General features: G+C 28.3%; 1 protein-coding gene across 1 annotated transcript in view; it reads right to left on the bottom strand.

Annotated features, from left to right (window-relative positions):
• Positions 1-24,187, bottom strand: part of Pde6 (phosphodiesterase 6) — a 222,755-nt gene that overhangs the window by 130,913 nt on the left and 67,655 nt on the right. The gene's annotated exons all lie outside the window — the stretch shown is intronic.

Genomic DNA, 24,187 nt, shown 5'->3' with positions numbered 1-24,187 from the left:
TGATACCCTACACCAAGTATATGATTATAAACAGTTTTCTTTGGGAGCTATGAATAATTATTAACCGATGACTAATTATGGACCGATCGTTATTAAATTTGGATATTGAATTTTACTTGTATATATGCTCGTTATTGTGGGGTATGTTTAATTATGGATGGATCGTCACAAAATTTGGTGACATGATTTGAGTATATATGAAACTTATTTGTGTTGAATTTTATTTAGATACTAACATATTTCAGAGATTTATGCTTATTAATGAATATTTCGAGAGTGGCCCTTATATGGGTGCTGTGGAAAATTATGGACCGGGCGGCATTAAAATTAAAAAAATTATATAAAAATATGGACAAAAAATGTTAAAGCGGTATTAGGTGATATTTGTTTATATTTAGTATTATTACAGATATGAAACAAATAACAGTTCTCAAAAATGTAATATAGAAACGTAAGGTTATTTTTCTACAACCTCTTTTCAATATTTGTGTTTCGCAGAACGAGATATATTTGTGCCTCTTTCCAAACCACAACAATTTTGATATTTTATTTTGTATATTTTCTATTGACATATTACTGGAACCAGCTGATTCATATCTGTGTAATCTGTGGAAAACATATTATAGAAACTTGACAAAATTCTCACAAAAAGAGTTCAGCTGACATAAAACTTATTTGTGCTGAATTTGGTTTGGATATGTTAATAATTAAGATATTTATGAGAATTTAACTATTTTCAGATAGGGCTATTTGTATGAGGGCTAGGAGAAATAACTGACCGATTCTAACCAAATTCAAGAGGCTTAGTTAGTAAAAAAATCGACTTTAATCGATTATTCGACTTTTTTTAGTTTGTAATTTTTTTATAATTCTTATTTTTACGGTTTTCTGTAAACTTTTATTTTAACGTAACACCACTTTATTGCTTACAACATTCAAGTACTTGAATATAACCATTGTGGCTGCATGTATCTGCATATCTATAAATAATGCAATACAATTGTATCGTACTTATGTATAAAGTATAATAAGTAAAATTTATTGCAACTAAGTATATTGTTTTAAAAGTACAAGATGTGAAAAAAAACCAACAAAAAACAAGTAAGAGAGCTATATTCGGCAGTGCCGAATCTTATATACCCTTCACCAAATTATACTTTAAAATAAATTTTTTTAAATATTTTTAGGTAAACAAAATTTATTTTTTTGTTTTTCGAAATAGTTTTTTAATTTTTTTTTAAAAATAGTTTTTTCAAATTTTTTAAAAAATTTTTTTTTTTTTTTTTGAAAAAAAAAATTTATGACAAAAAAAATTTTTTGATGAAAAAAAATTCGGGTCAAAAAAAATTTTTCCCGATTTTGACCCATTGTAGGTCCAACTTACTATAGCCTTTCTACATCGTTGCAATGGACTTTGAAATATCTATCATTAGATATCCATATTGTCTATATTAATGACTTAGTAATCCATATATAGATCAAAAATAGGTCAAAAATCGAGGTTGTCCCGGTTTTTTTGCTCATATCTCCGTTATTTATGGACGGATTTTGCTGATTTCAAATAGCAAACTTCTCGAAAGCATGTCTGACAGAATTAATGAAGATTTGGATCCCGAAGATATCTAGGGTCTTCAGAAAATTGATTTCAACTAACAGACGGACAGACAGCAGACAGACAGACGGACATGGCTTAATCGACTCCGCTATCTATAAGGATCCAGAATATATATACTTTATATATGTAGAAATTACAAACGGAATGACAAACTTATATATACCCTTCTCACGAAGGTGAAGGGTATAAAAAAGAAATATAAACCTTAAAGCACATTATTTCGTATGCAAATGGAAATTATATGAAAAATTGTGTGGTAATATTTTTATTTTTATAGTTTCTTAACCAACATGCTGGTAACAACATATTGCCACAAATACTCGAATATGTTGACTGCATTTGTGGTCTCTCACATCAGATATAAAATTTGTGCATTCAGCTTAAGATGCCATTTCTTTTGACGGGAACCAAAAACAACACAATCATCATCATTTACTAAAGAACATTTAATGGCAACAAAAATAAACAAACAAAAAATATGAAGATGAAGCAAAGAAGGAAATGGAATTCCATTAAAATTTCATTACTACTGTTTTGTTTTGTTATTCATACGAGAGAGTTCTCATTTTAATTTTAATGAAACTGTTTACATTTACGTTTATTTTTAATGTGCTAAACGACAGTTACCAAGGATTCATCATGTGCATCACATACATATGTATGTATTTATACATAACCATACATACATAAATAAAGACTCAAACATCATAAATGTGTATATTAGGATAGCCCATATTTTCGATGCTTCCAAGGTCTAAAATTGTTCTTTGTCATCCAAAAACCAAATGCTAAAAATTTCTGAAAAAATATTGATAAGAAAACTCCAATAATTCTATATACTTATGTATATAAAAGAGTAACGATACTGAGTGACTGAGCGATTCAACATCGCCCATCCCAAACGTCAAAGGTAGAGACGTGAAGAAGGCATAGCTGGTAAATTCGGTGATCTTATATATTCAAATTATTCGATTTTTCTCTTGTTCGAGTAAATCAAATAATTCGAATAAGAGATTTCAAATTGTTCGAATAATTTGATCAGACGTTTAAAATTAATCGAATTATTCGAGTAGTTTAAATTTTTTAAAAAAGTAAAGTGTGAAGTTTTTTAATATTTTATTGTTAAAGAAAAACAACAAAAAATAACGTTAAAGTTAACAATTCAAGTATTGATAAACATTCGAAAACAAAGACCATCATTAAATTTTCCTCAGAAATATTCTGATCAGATTCCCTCCCGAACAATCTACAAAACAATTGACTAGCTAACTCTTTAGTTACTGTTTTGGAGCTATGCTTTTAACAAATTGAGTATTAGGGCTATAACTTTTTTACAATTTTCGCAAATATCAAAATGGTCCTAGCATAGTCGAATAAACCAATAAAATTTATTTTAAAAAATGTATTACTTTTTCGCGGTTGTCAAAAAAGTTCACCCACAAATGGCGATAAATTTTAAAGATAATTTTTGTATTTTTTTTTTTATCCATAAACCAAATTGTTTTTATAAATATATCAACATGTCTCGGATCCTTATTTAAAATTTGTGGTAACGGGAAAAAATCTGCTGTTTTACTATAAAAAAATAATAAAAATTTGAGACAATTTTTACTTTAAAAAATCGTTTTTGTGGGTGAGGTTTTTTTATTCGAAAATTACCTGAAACAAATGTTATCGTAAATAACAAAATATTTTCCATTAATTCTGGTTTTAAAATGAATAACTAATTCTTTAGTAAATGAATTAGTCACTTTTTCTAAATTATTTATAACAAATTGTATTTTACCCTCAAGCTCTATCAACGTTGCCGAATCTTTGCTTAATCAAGTGGTCTTATGAAATTATACAAATCTGTCCAAAGTCTGATATAATTGATTGACGCATGATTGACGCATTTATAAATTCGCAAAAAGTTTATTACCATGTTAGACAATGATGTCCAACGATGTTTAACATCATGTGTAAGACGAACTCCATGTTTTTCTTGCAACAAAACGTAAGTTTGCAATATTTTATTTACGTACGCGATTAATAACATCCCTTATATATATTTCAAGATCGTGGCATTCATCTATTTCAACGTAATCATTACGATCATCATGCGATGACCATTTCAAAATCATATTCGCCATCACTTTCAACACAACTTTAATCTAAGTTAAAATTTTGATTACACTGTACAACATCAAAAAAAAAAAAAATTACGAGGTCCGACCAATATATTTTAATAGAGGAGAGAAGAAAAAAAAGATAAGTGCATCGGCGTTTTGAAAGTTTACATCTGAATTTCATTTAGAAACTTTAACCCCCAGTTTCCCAACTCTGGCATATTCTTATTGTTAATCGTCATAAGAAACCATGTGATACTTACATTTTAGGTATAAAATGTTTTCAGCAAATTTATGCAAAATGTTACGGAGAAAATTTTTTTAGAATATGTTAAGCCTTTAAATCCTCAAGGCATGGGTCTTTTTGTCCTTCTTTTAAAAAGAGCAACAAACTCTATTAAAGCAGAGATTTAAGGGGTTAAAATACGAAATTACCCGTAAGCTCTTTTTTGTTGTGTCTTTCAGGTTGAATTTTCCGTTTTGGTGTATTCAGGGATAATTTTTTTTGCAGAACATTTTAACCCCTTAAATCCCTGTTTTAATGGTGGTTTTTGCACTTTTTTAAAATAAGGACAAAAAAGACCAATGCCTTGAGGATTTAGATGGTTAACATATTCTACAAAAATATTCTCCGTAACATTTTACATAACTTAGCTGAACACATTTTATACCTAAAATGTAAGGATCAAATGGTTTCTTATGACGATTAACAATAAGAATGTGCCAGAGTTGGGAAACTTTAACCCCCCCTCAAATGAAATTGAGATGTAAACTTTCAAAACGCCGATACAAGTGTCTTTTTTTTAGTCTCCTCTATAAAAATGTATTGGTCGGACCTTGTAATTTTGGAAAAAATTTGATTTTGTTGTATAGTGTTATTAATTGCGATTCTGTTTAGTCCCTAAAATTTCTGTTTCGAAATCTATTCGTAAATCATTCAGTCTTTTTTTAATAAATAACAAATATTTTATTCCCACCTTTTATGTTTTTAGAAATGTAACTTCTTGCAGTAATATTTATAGAAGGAGCTATCGGACCACTCCCTGTATCTTTAGTTATCTTTAGTTATTTGTCGAATTTCAGAAACAATACAATTTTTGTAATTCATTATTACTAATTTAAATTTGGAATTATGAAATTTTTTAGCAATTTAATGAATTGTTGTTTTCTAAAACCAAAAAAACGTATCATCAATATAAATTTGTATGAAAAACTAAAAATTTAGATAAAAATATGTTTTTTTTTATTTTAAATAAAAGCAGTTATAGATATTTTTATATTTTTTATGGTCTTCTTTTTAATTTATTACTAACAACTACTAATTTAAACTAGAAAAAGGCACTTTCATAAAGACTGCAAAAAATATTGCAACAAATTTATTAAACAAAATTAGGAAACTACCAAAAATATGGTAAAAAACTATTTATTAATTAATTACTCAAAGCGTATGCGGTATTTTGTACTTGTTGATACTTTATTTTCAATTTTGGTTATTACTTGGTTATTTTTGATAGTAAAAGTTTAACATTTTGTACACATATGTATGTGATATGATGTAGTGAAACGTAATCAATAATAAAATGAATTTCGAATTTTTTGATGATACGTTGTTTTGCATTTTAGGTGACGATATAGACAAATGTCTGAATAAACATATAATTACTGCTTGCAGTAGACAAAATCATGTTTATGCATGTTGTCTAACCTCAGTTTGTGCCAGTTTCTTTGCTATTTTACTTTTTACCCCATAATTAGTTTTCTAAATGGGAATAATTTCGTTCAAAGCTTTGTTTTTTTTATAATACTCCTACTTGGAAAGCAGAAAAATAAATAAAAAGAGACGTAATAATGAATAACTTTTTATTATGATGCGTTAATGTTTTCATGAGAATTTCTTGTTTAGTACAATTTGGTTTATTAGTTCTTGTTGTTGTTGCTGTTATTATTGAATGTTTTTAATAATAATTAAGAGTGTTGTTTTGTTGTTGTCTTTTGCATTCTCAATTACTCTACACGACGTATACGTGCTGTGTATTCTCAATGTTGTGGCCGTCTTAACGCTGTTACTCATACGCACGGTTGCACAAATTAAAATGTAAATCTATTGTAATTTAATTTAATGTAACTTTTAGTATAAAAAATCTATGTATGTCTATCTCTTTGCTTTAAGTTGTGAATAAATATGTATATTTTTTTTGTATATTTGTAAAAATAATAAACACAACATTTAATTCAAATAATTTGTTCGTATAATAGTTATAAGATAAAAGGAAAGATGTGTGGTATAAAATTGAAATAGCACCTTTAGCCTAAACTACTCTCAAACTTAAGAGTATTTTTCATTGATTTATTGTTCATTTTAAAGAAACAAATTATCTTAAGAAGAAATTAAAAGTAACACATAATAACTATATAATAAATGTACCATTACATTCCCCATATGTAAATTACATATTTAGAACATTTTATATTTCTTACTAAATAAGTATAATTATCTGAAAGAATTAACATAGACATATTTAAAAACTTACTATTAATTCCTTCTTTGTATAATTTTTTCTGCATTTCGACAACTTGTTCCCATCAAAAATAAAAGTAACCGTTTCTCAATATTTCTGTCCTGCCATCAGTATTTGGTAAGCTGAATCAAATGATAAAATGGCCTCTTTTAAAAGTTTGTATGATTCTTTTCATATTTATTTTAATGGAAATATTTGACATTTAGTGAAATGTTATTCAAATCAACTTGCAATACCATGCCAGACATTTTCATGGAATTCTAAATATATTCGATCTATTCCAAAAATATTTAAATTAATATTTTAAAATTTGTACTTATTACTCCGAGGTTTTAATTCTATTTTTTTGTCTTCGGGGTTGAATATTGCATAAATGGATATTAAAATTAAAAAAGCATTTTTGTACTGGTATTCTATACAAAATTATCTTTTCTTTGACATCAATTTTGTTGATGTTGTAAATTAAGTTTTTTTAGCTTCATCCTTATAAGTTTGATCTATGGTAAAAAAGTTCAAAATTTCTTCACGATGTACAATAAAAACATATCTAAAAAATTGATAATTTGCTGAAATTATACTAAATTATTTGGCAAATAACTCAAAGTTTAACAATATTTTTCATACGTTTTTCGTATTAAAAAAATTATACAAATGTTGAGTGTTTAACTCCTAAATGATTATACATAAACTAAAGATTTATTTTTATAGATCAGCGTGATCATAAAATATCTCCTAATTTTTTTTTTTTTAATGGTAAGAAGAAACTACTTCATTTTAAACTATCAATGGTCTGTTTTTCTGTAATTGACAGCGAACGGCTCAAAAATAAAAATTCGTTTTAATTTCCTGCATTTCTATGAATATAATTTTTTTTATTATATTATTTTATCATGGTTAGTAAGATGAGATGCTGTATTAAAGATCTTAATAAGTTTTGTTATGTAAATCCAAAATTCGCGATATTTAAAAAAAACCGCTAATAAAGCATTTCTATTGTTGTAGTTAGATTCAAATGTGTATTAAGAATTAATTACATCAAAAATTTATTTATAAAAAAAAAATATTTTTTATGGATGAAAAATTCCTATACATTTTTAACTAATTTCACATTTTAATTAAAGCTGTGTTAAATTTTTATTTAGAATAATTTTATTGCGATTAAAGCTAAAAAATATTCGAAAACGTCCACCAGAATTAGTATACGCAAAAGAAGCATATGTTTATTATGTACACCAGTTTCGTGGTAAAAAAAATATCACATTCTAAGCAACATTACCCACAATTTTGAAGAAAAACTCCAAAAAAATAGGGTAAGTAATGGGAATATAAAAAACGCGTTATTGCGAAAACACGGGCTGACTGGAAAAAAAACCAAGTGTAACATAGTAATGATGGTTCATCACCTCTTACAAAATGTAGCCCAATTTCGGGCACCAAAATGTCTGTTCCGCTGTGTTATTAATTTTGAATTTCAATTAACACATTATAAACCTCATAAAATTTCACCGAAAGGGTTTTAGAAATTTAATCTAGTTCGATTTTTATTAGAAGTTTTCGAAATCTATAGCTAACATCAGATCGGAGAGAAAATCGGTTTTAAAAATTTAAAAAATAAGTAAATTCAGGTGTCAAAGAATAAAAATGCAAAAGAAGAGATAAATTCAAAAGTTTAGAGCCACATTCAAAGGTCATATGGAACAGCGTTGCATTTTATTGCCTGCAACTGTATCTTAAAAACGAATTTTTGGAGCTTCGACCATTTGGAGATGTGGTCCACGATTTCACCTAGACCCCATACAAATGTTTCCCCGAAATACTGTTTCAGCAGTTATAAATATGTTGATTATGCTACAATGCTGATAAAATGTAGAACTAATTAGTTCCAAGTGCTCTGAAATTATACTGTAAAGTATTGCGAAAATCGAGTAACATTTGTTCCTAGTCCCCATACAAGACCCCTCTCAGAAAACGACTTGAACATAATTGTCTAATAATAACTAATATCTTGATGAAATTGGACATAAACAAGTTGTATATGACTTAAATCTTTCTACCAACTTTTGTGAAGATCGGTCCATAATTCACACTATCCCCCATGTAACCCAAATTTTATTGCCACCTATTGATGGTGAGTGTACCAAATTCGACGTAGCCGAATTTTTTGACTTGTTGTTTGAAATATTTTTTCAAGTAAAATCGAACAGAATACCAGGCTTTAGTCAGATAGTAACATGCAATGATTACTAATTTCTTTTGAAATATAATAATTACTTACTTATTTGTTAGATATCTTAAATAATTGTAATGTTCCATGCAAAGAATCAGTAGTGCTTTTTCCAAAGACCGGAAAGCACTTACCGCCAATGAGAACACATTGTTGAGGAAGAGGAGTCATTATATATTAACCAATTACATGGTAATGAACCATTTTAGTAGTTATATTTTGATCATGAGAAAATAAAATTTTTAGGAGTTTATTGAAAATAAAAAAATTTAAATAATAAGTATACTTCCACCTTTACTTTGTTATTGACAACACAAGCAAATTATCTCTTAATAAACTGTAAACAATTCAATTAACAAAAAATACTTTAAAGCGTTATTTTTTAAAGGACCCGTTAAGAGGTAAAAAGACTTGATATTGACTGGTAGACATGTAATATTTGTATGCGGCTGTTTGAATGCTTGGTAAATCCTTAATTAAGTTTTTAGCTTTCTAACTTATTTCTACGGTACTTGAATGCTCATCTCATTCAAATACAACCTGTGTAGCTTGCTTTCCTTCATTTTATTGTTTCGTTAGATAGGCATAGAGCTAATAAAATGAGTAAAAGTAACTAGAATTGCCAAAAGCCATAAACAGTTATATTGTTTATGTATTTAGGTTTAACAATTTCGTTGATGTTTACTTGCTTTCTCAGGAAAGCAACATTATTTTATTAACTTCCGTTACACACATCCGTTACGGTACAAGTTTTATGTTTAAATTTTTCGTTTATAAAAAATATGATTTTTTCTACAATTTTTATCGTTTTATATTTCACACAAATTGACAGGTGTTTTGCTTTTATATTTGAACAAATATTTACCTGTGTGTATATTAGGGTGGCTCCCAAGGCCCAAAATTGTTCTCTGTCATCAAAAAATCAAATACTGAAAATTTGAGCAAAGTTAGCATTTCAAGTTTCCAGTTTGATTGTACAATGTTGGTCCAAAAACTTTTTAAGGATTACTAATTTGATCGTTGCATTTGTTCGGTATTTCCACACTCGTAGTTTTAATCTTTATCAAGCAGTCTCATCCTCCAAAGTTGTAAATAAAGCTCTTTACGCTCACATTTTTTTAAAAAAATCACAAAAAATCTATTTATGATCCGAATGAGCTGATATTTAAAATATAAATAGTCCTAGATGGTTCGAAATTGTCTTTTAAAATATCACCAATATTCGAAATTTTATCGCGAATATAGGTGATATTTTAAAAAAAACAATTTCGAACCACCGTAGGCCCGACATATCTAAAAAACTAAAAAAATATCGATAAAAATTAAAAAAGTAAATAAATAAACCTAAATAACTCTTGACCTAAAATCTACATATGTATACATATTTTTGTAGATCTTCTCTAGGGCTATTTATATTTTAAATATCAGCTCATTCGGATTATAAATAGATTTTTGGCGATTTTTTTAAAAAAAGGGAGACTCAAGGTGGCGTGCAATTTTGTTAATTAAGCGTAAAGTGCTTTATCTACATCTTTAGTATCTTTGGTGACCCCCACTGAAATTTTCCGGCAAACATTTTCGTCGAATATTTTAATCCTTAAATGTCCTTTTTGAAAGGACTTTTTTTCATTTTCTCGGGTCAAATTTACCCCTAAGGAGAGAAGCTAGAGGGTTAAGATCTTCCACAAAAATGATCCCCATAAAATTCCACAATATAACTCTGACAATAAGAATTCTCTTAGACAACATTTTTTTCAGTTAATATACTGCTCCGTTCGATCAAAAAATGAAACAAAAATGATCTACTCAACATGCCCTTTCAGAATTATATGGTCGCTATTCTGTTTTTTTTTTTTTTTTTTTTTTAAAAAAAACAAACACAAACTGCGAAGCGTTTTGCTTGTCTGCAGTTACACCCAGAGTCTCTGGCGGGAATCGAACCCGCAACCCTTAGATTAATAGTTCAGCACAGTATTGACTGGTCTATCGGGGCACCAAACAAAAAGTCTCAATTTGTTGGACAGTGTAATTATTGAACATTAGGAGCATCGAAAATCGTAAAAGTACAAACTAAAGGCCACCTTAGTGTTTCCTTTTTTCTCTACATTCTTTTTATTTGTTCAGCACTTCAGGTATAGAATTTATAATGTATCTGCTGAGTGTGTGTAGAAGATGAAAAATATCATCACCTCCATCATCCACATCGCAGTAAACAATGTCTATGATGTTGATTTTTTTCAATTTCTAAATGTAAAAGTATGGAATGGAGAAAGAAGGCACAGATCAACAATGAAAAACAAACCATAATCAAATCAATCACGTCCTGAAGATTTAAGGCAACTCCTATGAACCGAAGTGTAAACATTCTTATGTTTCAAGTACCAGTCACTCACTGGCTCACTCAGTGTTGTTGTTGTGCAGCTTGTAACTAAAGGAATATAAGTAGAAACACTTCTAGTTGTAGCAAAAAAATTGTTATCATTTCGGATTACTTGCAAAAGATTAGATTAGATTGTTCTTGAGATTATTAAACTTAACTAAGCTTTAACTAAGGAAATTTTCCATATCAAGTTTATTTGGTACCGTTGCAAAAATGATTTACAGTTTTGCACAATAAACATGCTACTGCATGAACAGCTGTTGCGATCAATAAAAAAAATCACAATTTGCGTTGGCTGATCAACAAATGTAGTGCAGGCGAACAAGGGTTTTACTGCAGAATAAAATACAGTTAAATTTAAATTGGCAAAGACTTTAAGTCCTAAAAGTCAATGCAGTTTATAACTTATTTGGTATGATTTATAACGATTAATAATCACAGTTGGCGACTTATAGGTCGTTTTCTATTGCTTACTGACACACAGTGTACTTTTACTTATTTTAGCGTTTTGTGTTAAAATCTGAATTACCATAGAAAGTAGACTTAGCACATTTGCACACTAAGCTAACGATATGTTTATCTATTACACAGGTCAACAACAATAAAAAGCTTGACTAACCACTATATAGATTGGATGTATCAAGTACAAAAATGGTAAAATTTTTCAATTATATGGATAGATTTTTTTAACAAATTTCTAATAAAATTATAAATTTTGTTAGATGTTTCTCCACATAATTAATGATAACTCAAAAAGTGTTAGTCCAATATTATTAAAATAAAGTTAGAAAAGTTGAGATTTACATAATATACAATTTTGTGAAAATAAGATAATTCACTTTATTGAGAAAAGAATCCATCGATGAACGATATCTCATTTTGTTCCTATTACATGTATCTTTGTGATAAAGCAATAAATCTAAACAATTTCAGCTTTTTCGATTTTTCATGACATATTCATTGTATTGAAAAAATCAATATAAGAAAACTTTGCTATTTTTTTAACTTTTTGTACTGATAGTAGCAGTTAGAGTATCCAAAACCGAAAACCGGTCAACCGGTTTTTTCATCTTTGTAAACTCCACCGGTTTCGGTTTTTTTAACTTTTCGGTTTTTTGACAAACCGGTTTTTGTAAGAGGTTTAACCGGTTTTAATGAAATATATTTTCTAAAGCTCATTCAAACATATTTATGAAAAACTTTGATACCATTTTTAAAAATATTGATTTATTTTATAGAAAATTATAGCATTTGACAACATTTCTTAAAAGATATAAAATAATTGCATAAAGAATTCAAAAATGCTAAATTTCCATTAAATACAAATTTAAACAAACCGGTTAACCGGTCTTTCAAAAACACACTTTTTGCGGTTAAACCGGAAACCGGTTTTTTTAAATTTGTCGGTTTTTTGGACACTCTAGTAGCAGTATATCTATTTTCAATTTTATGTCGATATTTTTTTGTGGTATTTCGCTGCTAAATCATCTCCCAATGGAAACCTGAGCTTGTTGTGAGTTTCAGGTTGTTTGCATCACTGTGGTTTGATTTTTAGTTTGTGTTAATCATTGACTGCAATCAATTCATCTTTATGATACAGAAGAGTAAAATAAATATTGTTGATTAAAGTACACAGATAGACGAGTTCACACTCACTGGCATATAAAGGGAGCGAGAGAGTGATGGCTTTTTGTGGTACAGCATCCATCCCAACATACTTTTAGGTTTGATATAAAATTGTGAATAAGTAAGGACTTCTCTGAATTCAAAGTAGCAATCTTCTTAAAACATTAGACATTGTTCTGTTTTTTAAAAAACCTGTTTTTTTCATAATTAGAAAAAATTTTAAAATTTTTAAACCGCATAATTATTTTTTTATTCGGGAGTTTGAAAATAAATCTCGAGAAACAATATACAGTCAGCGTCAAAAGAAAGTGTACAACTTGTTTTTACATTTAAAACGTTTTATTTACATATTAAAAAACAATTTTTTCTCCAGTTCTAGTATATTTAACAAAACACTTAATTGTTCTCTTACAATATATAAACAAAAAACTAAACTATTTCAACTGCAACAAAAACAGTAACAACAAAACCAAAAATACTCCATTTTTAACGCGTCAGAAAAAAGTGTACACATTTAGAATTGCAATAAGATTTTTCTAGCTACATAAAAAAATATATTGTTATTCTTTATTTTTGCCTAGATTATAATTTTTTGTGGATCTTGCTGCTAGTCTCATGAGATTTTAAGATAGTAGCTTTTCTTGTTTGATCGCGAGAACTTTAAAACCAAAATGGGAAAACAAACTGCAATTGAAACAAGAAAGTAAGTCATAAAATTTAAAAATGAAGGCAAATCGTCACGTGAAATCTCCTCTATAATAGAAAGAAGCCATAATATTGTAAAAAAAATTATAGACAAACAAACAAATTTAGAATTTTAGAAGATCAGCAACGTGCCGGAACACCAAAACGCCTTAACAACCTTGAAATACGATCGATTGTGAGAGCAGTGAAGAAAGTATTCACAGTAAGTGCAGTAAAATTATGCGAAGAATTAACAGATTCGTCTGGAGTGAGAGTTAGTAACAGTACGGTTCGCCGAGCGCTACACCCAAATGCTCTATATGGTGGAGTTCCGAGAGAATAACCTCACATTTCCAAACGAAATAAAGAGCGACTTCGAGAATTCGCAAACAGGTATAAAAACCAAGAAAATTGTTTTGGAATAATGTGCTGTTTACGGACGAAAGCAAGTTTGAGATTTTCGGAAGTAAAAAAAGGAGTAAAATTTGGAGAAGCAAAAATCAAGAGTTCGACCAAAAAATGTACTATCCACCGTAAAGCATGGTGGTGGTTAGGTGATGGTGTGGGGGTGTATGGCGGCAAGTGGCATGGGAAAACTCATATTTATTGATAGTTTGATGAGCAAAACCGATTACCTAAACATTCTTATAGAAAATATGGAACCCATCATTAGAAAATTAAATCTAGACCGAACCTGGATCTTCCAACAGGACAACTATCCGAAGCATACTTCTTAACTTGTTAAAGAATGGTTGTTGTATCATACACCGAAACAACTGGAACAACCCCCACAGGCACCGAACATTAATCCCATTGAACATCTGTGGTAGCATTTGGACAGACAGATCAGAAAATGAAATATTACCAGCAATGACTCTCTACACGAAATCCTGCAGGAAGAGTGGTTCAACATTCCAACATCGGTGACATCAAAATTGGTAGAAACAATGCCAAGGAGGCTTGAAACTGTTTTAAAACCCAAAAGATGTCAAATAAAATACTAAACACGTTTTTTCTTCTAATTTCCCTAAACTGTACACTTTCTTTTGACGCGTTAAAAATTGAGTATTTTTGGTTTTGTTGTTACTGTTTTTGTTGCAGTTGAACTAGTTTAGTTTTTTGTTTATATATTGCAAGAGAACAATTAAATGTTTTGTTAAATATACTAGAACTGCAGAACAAATAGTTTTTTAATATGTAAATAAAATGTTTTAAATGTAAAAACAAGTTGTACACTTTCTTTAGACGCTGACTGTATATAACATGCGACTTGAATTACAAAATCATCAAATTGCTTATCGTGCTGTAAATTAGCATCCAACTCGTAATAAATGACTGTGAAGAGCAGTACTGCGTATGTGAAGTTATAAAATCCTTCTGTGATTAAATCTGCGTATGTGAAGTTATAAAATCCTTCTGCGATTAAATCGTTTATAAATCCAACTTACAATGAAAAAATATAGATGCTTATCACACAGTTAATGAATTTTTGATATTTAAAAAAAAAAAATTAAAAACGATGTTTTGAAATGATAATTTTAAATTGCTGCTACGGAAATGAAAAAGAAAAAGAAGTTAGTCGACAACATTTGATGCTACTTATTTCGAAAACAAATTCGACATAAAGTTTTTATTAAGACAATATATTGCCTAAAAAAAAATAATATTTTTTTATTAAAAATCGGGATGGTACGGCGCCAAATCGGTCCAGAAATATGAAGGCACTCTGTACTATTTTAAGAAAGCTAAAAACCGTTTATGTAGACACTACGTATATTTCTGTGTTTATCGTTCTTGATGTCACAAATGCATATAATGCTATTCCATGTCATCGTACGTGACAGTTGTACGCCTATAGAGTGGAATGGATTTTGCAAAAATAAGAGTATCTGAAAAGTAATTTGGTCTTTATGTACCATTCAGAGTGTAACTTTATTTTAAAAAAATAATACGAACTTTCCAAACATTGTTGTCCAAAATATCGAGAGAAATAAGGGTATATCGTACGTGACATAAAACGCAAGCAATTTTGTGGTACATGTATTCAAAAACTTGCGAATCGTGAGAGGCGTTATGTTTTATATTAATTTCTTACACTAAACCAAACATTTTTCCTTTACAATCCGTCATATTTAAATAAAAACAATCATTGGATGATTTTATAGTAAATAAAATTTAATAACGTACGTGACAGATTTTTCTCTTATAGTAAAACCATATATATTCTATAAAAATATAAATATATATTCTATAAAGATATGTATACAAAAACTAAAAAAAATAAATAGAAAATATATATTCGTTTTCAAAAAACAATGTGATAATAGCAAAAAACCAATCAGGGTAAAATTCAGTTCATACTAAATCCCAATTGGGAGCTTAGTTTTCGCCGTCATTCAGCCTAAAACATAGCAATTAAATTCAGAAATATTAAATATTTTAAAACTAAATTAATAATAAATAAAATAAACTATTATTTTTGCACTTGAGATGTTTTAATAAGCTATAAATACCTACACATAGTAACATTTTAGTGTTTTCATCTTGAAAAAAAGTTTCAAGGGTTTTCGTTTTTTCGTGCCGTGGTTGTCATTCTCGTGGAATTGCCCATATGCATATGACTTGCCACACAAGAAACTTTTTGGGGAATTTTGTATGTTAGATCTTTTGTGTTTTAAATATTTGTTCACGTAATTTTTTTTGGACCGAAATAACAGTTGAAAATTAATGATTTAGAAAAGATAATATCTGACATATTTTTAGAAGCTAACGCACAGTGCTTTGTTCAATGGACAAAAATCAAAAACAAGATCATGTCTTTGATGTTAATGAAATTTATTTTTCAATAGACAACTAAATAACTCATTCGTGTAAAAAAGACTTTTTTATAAATATCTATTTTTGTCGTCACTAGAGGTCGCTAAAGTTAGTACATTTTCAACATAAATTTTATGGAGAAAAATATATTTTTTTTAAGGTTAACTAAAATCATTGTTAAAAGTTCGTTTTAAAATATATAAACTCGCGATTGGCTGCAAATGAAAGAATATGAATGTGGAATTATGGAAAATTACTGTTTTTGTCAAAAAATGTTTAACGGTTTAATCTGGGCAATTTTTAATAATTAAAATTTTTTTTATTTTAAGCCTGAAATTCTAAAACTTTGTTGGAATATTAGTAAAATACGTGTTAATCTATTTCGATTATGTTTTACTATAGAATAGCCATAAATATTATCTATAAGAAAATGTAATCATTAGTTGTCCTTTCGTATGAAAACTATTAAAATTTTGTTTTTGTTTAAATGTATAAATTACCATTTCCTAAATTTTCAATTTGATGGTTTGGGGAAATAGCTCCAAATTTTTGGTGTTTTATAAAATAATACCGTTTTTTCTTTTAAATAACTAAGAAATATTGCGTTATTTAACAAAAGTAGTTTAATGGCATAAAGTGTATTAATATGTCTTTATTTGGTTCTTGATGTTGTATGTTTTTTTGCTGAAATCAAAAAAAATTCCAAAGTTTGATTTAATTTTGAAAAAAAACGTGTTAATCAATTTTAATTTTTCTTTAAGTTTATCTAATGCCTATCTCTTGTTTATTATAATGTGAAATCATTATTTGTCCGTTTTGACTAGAACTTTAAAAAAAAATTGTTTTTGATGGCACCTATAAATAATACATTTTTACCGTAAATGTAAGTAACTCAATAATTGAATATAACCTACATATCCTCAGATTGAGATATTAATATGAGCTTCTGCTGATATTAGGAACACTTAAAGTATAATCCAATATCCAGATTCTAATATTACAGCTGAACCATAAGGCTATCAACATTTGAAAATGTCCGTCCATCCGTCCTTCCGAATTTAGAAAATATATACAATATTTCAGTATTTTTTTTAAAAAAGGATATATGGCAGTTATGTAAATCCTTGCTAGAATTGAAATGTTAATAACTAAATTAATCTGGTATTATAAGAGAACAATAATTTCTGAAAATGAATAATTTTATTCAGGTTTATAGGTTTTTTAAAAAAAGGATGTATGGCTGCCACCCGAATCCGTGCTGCGATTGTAATAAAAATTTTCACAAACAACAATAGCTTTATTAAAATGATTATAACCAAATTTTAAAATGTTAGGAGTATAACTGTGAATTTTATTCAAAATTATATGTTCAGGATATATGGGAGGTACCCGTGTCCTTTCACGGATTTTTTCAAGAATTATATTTTTTCTTAATCTTACCAAAAGGTAATATTCCACTAATTTTTATTCGTCTGCAATAACTCCTTCTATTTTTGTCCATTGCCTATATGAAAACAAAGCACTGTGTAACGTGATTAAAAACAAGTAAGAGTACTATATTCGGCCGTGCCGAATCTTAAATACCCTCCACCTAAATATGATGGTATAACAACTGAAATAATATAACAATGGTTAGTAAGACTAGTTTACGCAGAAGATATTTTATTTTAAATGTACAAAAAATTGTATCTAATTCAGCAATTTATAATTGAAATTCCTATTAGAACGTATGAAATTTAACAATTTATATACCTAATAATAAGTTAATACGTTTGAATCAACATTTTTCCTTTTTAACCTCAAGTGAAGAAACAGAGTATAAAAAAAGGTATACAAATATCTTTAGACAAATTTCAAGATATTTGTTAGAAATTTATGAGAAGTTTAGTGATTTTCTGGAGTGGACCTTATATGGGAGCTATCGTTAAATATGGACCGATATTCACAGTAGTATGATTGCTGGATACAAATTACTGATCTGTGCGTAATTTCATTTTGATATCGATTTGTTTTAAATATTTATTAAGGTTAATTTCTTTTTGGGAAATGGGCCTTATAGAGGAACTATGACCAATTATCGGTGAATCTGCTTAAAATTTGGTACAGTAATTTCTATGTATATGCTTATTATTTATGTCGAATTTTAGCATGATAAAGCTATTTATAAGAGATTTATGAGTACTTAACTGATTTTTAGAAGTGGACCTTATATGGGAGCTATGGTCAAATATGGACCGATATTCACAAAATTCTGTAGTATGATTTCTAAATACAAATTAGAGATTTGTATAAAATTTTGTTTTGATATTGATATTTATGTAGGTTAATGTGTTTTTTGGAAGTGGTCCTTATATGGGAGCTATAACCAATTATTGGCCGATCTTCATAGATTTAGGTATAGCGATTTTGGTATATATCGGGACTATTTATGACGAATTTAAACTTAATAGCGATATTTATAAGACATTTATGCTTATTTAAGTGGTTTTCGGAAGTGAACTTTATATGGGGGCTATGGTCAAATATCGGCCGATCCACAAAAAATTTGGTGTTGTGATTTTTTTAAACACGAAACTAATTTTTCCGGAATTTTGTGTGGATACTACAATTTAATAGGCATTTACAGACCTTAGAACCATATTTCGGGAAGAAATTTGTATGGGGGCTAGGAGAAATCATGGACCGATTCCTATAATTTTTACCAGAGTTAGTCCCTTTAACATAAAAATAACGTGTGTAAAATTTTATGGTATTATCTGCAATATATTTGCACAAATAACAAAAACAATTTTAAAATCACATGTTTTTTTTAGGTTGTCTCACATTTTGGTTCATAACTCTGGTTCCACTAAACCGATTTTGCTGATTTTCAATACCAAACTGCTTAGGAGAACAATAAAAATTTTTCTTGCAAGTTTACAAATTTTGTTTGTCTATTTGGGACGTGAGCGTGTTTTACACAGACAGACAGACGGACATAGCTCAATCGACTTAGAATTTCATAAGGATCAATAATATATATACTTTGTTCATCTGAGACCCAGATGAATATTTCTCAATGTTACACACGGAATGACAAACTTATACATCATATACCCTCATTCACCACTTATGGTGGTAGGGTATAAAAATAATAATTTTTTGGACCAACCATAAGTTTTGGCTGGAACAGTTTTTTTTTGACTCTGTCTTTCTTTTAAAATATTTTTATTTACTTACATGTTTTGGAAATCTACTTTTGTATGAATTTTCTTTTCAATAAAATAAGAAAAACTTATTTTTCTGCCTTCAAATTTGTTGAAAAAAATGTTTGTTTAAAAGGCAAAACAAGTAAATTTTTAAAAAAAATATAAACAATTTTAAAATCACTTTTAAAACAATATACTTATGATTTTTTGAAGTTTTAACTTTAAGAATATCGTTATTTCACTATGTTTGCTAATAAAAAAAGTACTCAAAGAAGTGATCAAGAAAAACTGTTAATATTTCCGAACTATATGGACTATAATAAAACCGAATTGCCCCCTACTATGGGCGTCAAAAGACAGTAAACACCAGTAAATTATATTAATTTTTTAAGGTAATGAAAAACATTAGAGTCCAACCTAAACCGTTTTTTAGAACCAAATCTAATATACGTTCTAATCTGCAACAAACCGAAACTTTTGAATTTCAATCGATAAATGGATTTTATGATTTTCATTATCTTAAAAAAAGTCAAATAATTCACAGCTGTTTACTCACTTTTGAGGCTCACCTATTGATTTGCTGTTGGGTGGGATACTTATTTCGTTAGCATATCACATTAGAGCAGGGAATAGGAAACATAACTTATTTATTTACCTTAAAGTGTTTGCAATATCATGTAAACTGTAATGTTTATATTTTGTTGCCAACGTTTTTACTTGCTGTTGTTGCTTTTCTGAAATATACAAAAAGTGTTAAAACAATTGTATGTGTACACTAGGGTGTTCCTTATTTTGCACTTTTTGGAATTTCGATAAAAGTTCTCTGACATCTATCTATCTTATTTGATGGTGGGTACAAAAATAAATTTAAGTTATTCAGTAAAAAGAAGACCGACTGATTTTGGAAAGGATTCCGAAAAAGATATTGTAGGGTCCACATGTGACGGGGAGGTCGTATTGGAAAAATATGGTGATGAAATATTGGCAGAATCACAATTATGTATTAAATAAGCTATATATTTGATCGTTATTAATACCCTTTATGTTTAAACAAGTAATAGTAATCTAAATTTTGTGATATAGAAGATGTTGACGAAAGTAAAAACAGATGAATCTATTTCATTATTTAAAATAATTTATAATATTACAATAACTCGATAAATTTCAAATGTGTTAGGTTTTGTATAAAAAAATTGATTTATTCCGATTCTTACCATTTTCAACACAAATGAACTATTTGCAATCACTTTTTTGGAGACCAAATTCCAATGGGCGTAGGGGCTACATATTCAGAAAATTGGACATGTTTTTTATACCAAAATATTCTCGTAAAGAAACCTTACAGAAAATATAAAAATGTTATATGTTCTTAAAGAAAGTTTTTTTTAAATAAAAAAAGAGTTAAGTCACCTTTTCACCAAAAATCAGCAAAAATCTACTTTTGTTTTAATTGTATTTGGATCCATAATTGACATTGCTCTGAAATCTTTTGTATATTATTGGTAATTTAGTTGTCTAACTAACAAAAAAAAATCAAGTCCATTCGGTCCAAAATTAAAAAAGCGAACCAAGGTATGGCAAAATTTTAAAATTTCAATTTTGAAATGCCGATAACTCGGAAATTGTAAGAGATAAATAGCACACGCAATCATATTTTTCAAGCGTTTTCTAAAAATAAAAAAAATCTCTTATATCGGATGAGAAAAAAATTTTGCAGGTGTTTAACAATTTCACACGTCTAAGATACCCAACTTTGCGCCCCCATAGCGCCGCCCCTGGAGGATTTTAATAACCTAAAATCGAATACTCCTTGGCTACACTCACGTCAAATTATCGTAAAACCGTTTATAAATGCCAGATTTATGTCCAAACAATTCTGATTCTGCCCCACTGTGATATGGTAAGTAAAAACATACTTATTATACTTCAACAGTCACGCTTCAATAGAGTGCAAAAATTCGAACAAATTTCATCATATTTTTAGTTTTTAAGAATTTTTAGTGTATAGGTAAAAATTTGCTGTTTTGGATAATTTTGACCCCCGATATGAAAGGGTTAACAATGACCTACAAATTTTTAGGAACACGCAAAGAAACAATCTGAAATTTAATATTTGAAAATAGGCTACCAAATATAATTGTAAGAAATAATTTTAACAGTTTTGTAAGCAAAAACTAAATTTCCTCGAAATCCGCCAATTTCAAATCGACCCTCCCCCTAACTCATAAAAAGTACAACAGATCAAATTTATGTTTCAATCAGCAAGTAGCGTTTGATAGATTCAAAAACAATTTTATTAAGTTTTTTAAATATACATGAAATTTTATGATTTTGTTTGGTATCTAATTTAATGGTATAGATTTCATAAAATTTATGAATGAAATAAAAAAACTATTTTTAAATGGAATTTTTTAAAACATGTAATTTGTTTTTATTATTGCTACATTGACCCAAAACTCTAACGTCATATAAAATGTAAAACCTCTACATTACGGTGAATAATTTTGGACCTTAAGTGCATCGAAAGTGCAAAAAGTGCAAAATTAGGGTAACCCTAGACTACACAAATTAAATTGCACGTTTTTCATATGTCAGTGTAGTTCAACTGACTGGTGTTAGTTGGTTCCTTTTTATTTCCACTGCTATTAATAGACTGTCACGTTGATATTTGCTTGGGTGTTAAAAGTAATTTAAAAGTTGCAATAATTGTAACATGTGACCATTAGTAATTAGTTTAATGTATATTTTAAATCAACAGTTATATTAAGTGTGAATTATTAAATAATCACACAGAAAAAAAATAGTCAATAATATTGAATGTACAGTGAGTGTCACTCAAAATCGTACATATTTTTTTAAATATTATGCAATTATACAGGCAATAATAGGTGATTATATAAAAAATTAAAAGTCATTTTATTAATTGGAACAAAAAATATGTATTTCATCAAAAAAGTTAACAAAACCTCAATTCGTTAAAAAAATATTGATGAAAATTAAAGAACATCACAAAATTCATATTTCACTTAAATTCGTACAATTATATTAAATTATAATTAAAACTTTAAAAATTAAAAAAATGTTAATATTAAATAATCCTAATACTTTGTAGGGTATCATTTGCTATTTTTTAGTGCCTTTACGATTTTAAATGAAGCGTTGATATTCTGGGCACTGACCCAACTTTTTAATTTGTAGATAAGGGCAATTCAAATTATATCCAATTTTCTGATAGGTAATAGCACACGCAATATAAAAATAGCATTTTAAAATATTTCCAAAACATCAACTTTCTAAAACTAATGAATAAAATTTGACTACGATGGTGTACGATTTTAAGTGAAATTCACTGTATGTATTGCGGTTTAGGAAAGTCAATAACTGTGGCTAATTGAATTGTTTTATGTAAATAGATAGCTAATCTAATTAAATCCCATCAACAATAGAAAATTTTAGTAGTAATTAAAAACTAAATATAAAATAAATTTGAGGTCAGTGGTTTATTATAATAGAATTATTTGTAATTTTTATTTCAAATATATATAATCTGTCTGTCTGTCCGTATATACATTAGGGTGGCCCTTAATAAACGAAAGATGGCTTTTGGCCATTCTCATCCCCCAGTTTGGTGAACATTAGTAAAAAAAATCATCCTGCAAAAATTTTAGATAAATCGGTTGGGGTTAAGACGCACACTGGTTCAAGAGCGGCATTAATTCATTTTTTGCATGTCTTCTGATATACCTGATTTTTCCACAGTTTGTAATAAACAATCTAATTATCATGTACCAAAAATATTAGGCTGATATCTTTATTACTTTTTTGTCCAGAGACATTCAAAGTTGACCTATGTGAATGCGTTTGAAATGACTGTATTATATATGCTACCTTCTATCGCTTCAAGCTTTTAAAATACTGTTGTAATGGCACTATAAACATTTTTTTTATACAATTGGATGTTATAAATGATATATATGCAAATAAAAAAAATTTTGAAAATGAAAAAAAAAAATGTTATACTACTACAAATTGTCCAAAAATATTTATTTTCTCCAACTTTTATGGCTTGTACCTATTGATATCCAACGACCTCTAGCCCGGGACTCATATCAAATTAAAGCTTGAAGTCTTAGCTAACGATTTCTGAAAAATTCAGCTGCCCATTTTTGCCCCTAAGCAATTCCGGTATAAAAAACTAAAAAAAGTTAGGACAAATTTCCTTCACAAGCATGTTATTGCGCATGCAATAACATCTTTTTTTTATTTTTTTGCTTGCTTGCTACCCAGCAAAAACTTTACTACAAATAAGCGGAAAAATAAGGGGAATTTGCGATTTGACTACTTATTTTTCTGGAGAAGTATTTATTTTTGTTAGCGATGTCCCAAAAGTAATCCTTTATATTTTGGCCGAAAAGAAGTTGTTTTGTTAGTAGAATTATTTATAGAATTATGTATTTACAGACAAAAAATAAAAAAGTCGCAGCCACGAGTCGAACCAACAACTATCCGATTGGTAGTCAATTGTTCTACTCACTATACCACTGCTTAGTTCTTTTATTGTGCGTCAAATAATTGTTTTCACACATTAATTTTTTTATTCTTTTCTGTTTTTCTAAAAATAAACATGCAATAAAAAAAATGTGCAAATTGAGAAAAAGTTACGGTTTTTTTCTTTTTTTTGCAATAACTTCTTCCCATTATTTTTGACGCTGTTTTTGTTGTTGTTGAAAGTTCAATATATTTTATCAGCTGTGATTATTAGTTGCATTGTTTTTGTGATTATAGCTTATTAGTTTATTGTTTTGAATTATTTATCAGCTGTTGTTATTAGTTGTGTTTAAATGATTATAGCTTATTGTTTATGAAGTGAAAAATAGAAAAAAAATATTTAAATATGGACAATCTTCAGTTATCTTATTATGAAATTTTTGATCTTTTATTAGATTGTGATAAGAACATTGATGTAGTTTGCGATATTATTTCAACAAATAATACCAATTTATCAATTATTGACGTCGATCAATTT

This window comes from Calliphora vicina, chromosome 1 (assembly GCF_958450345.1).
Source record: "Calliphora vicina chromosome 1, idCalVici1.1, whole genome shotgun sequence".
Classification (NCBI taxonomy): Eukaryota; Metazoa; Arthropoda; class Insecta; order Diptera; family Calliphoridae; genus Calliphora; species Calliphora vicina.
Note: the sequence above shows the minus strand (reverse complement) of the source record. Positions and strands in the feature narration are given on the sequence as shown.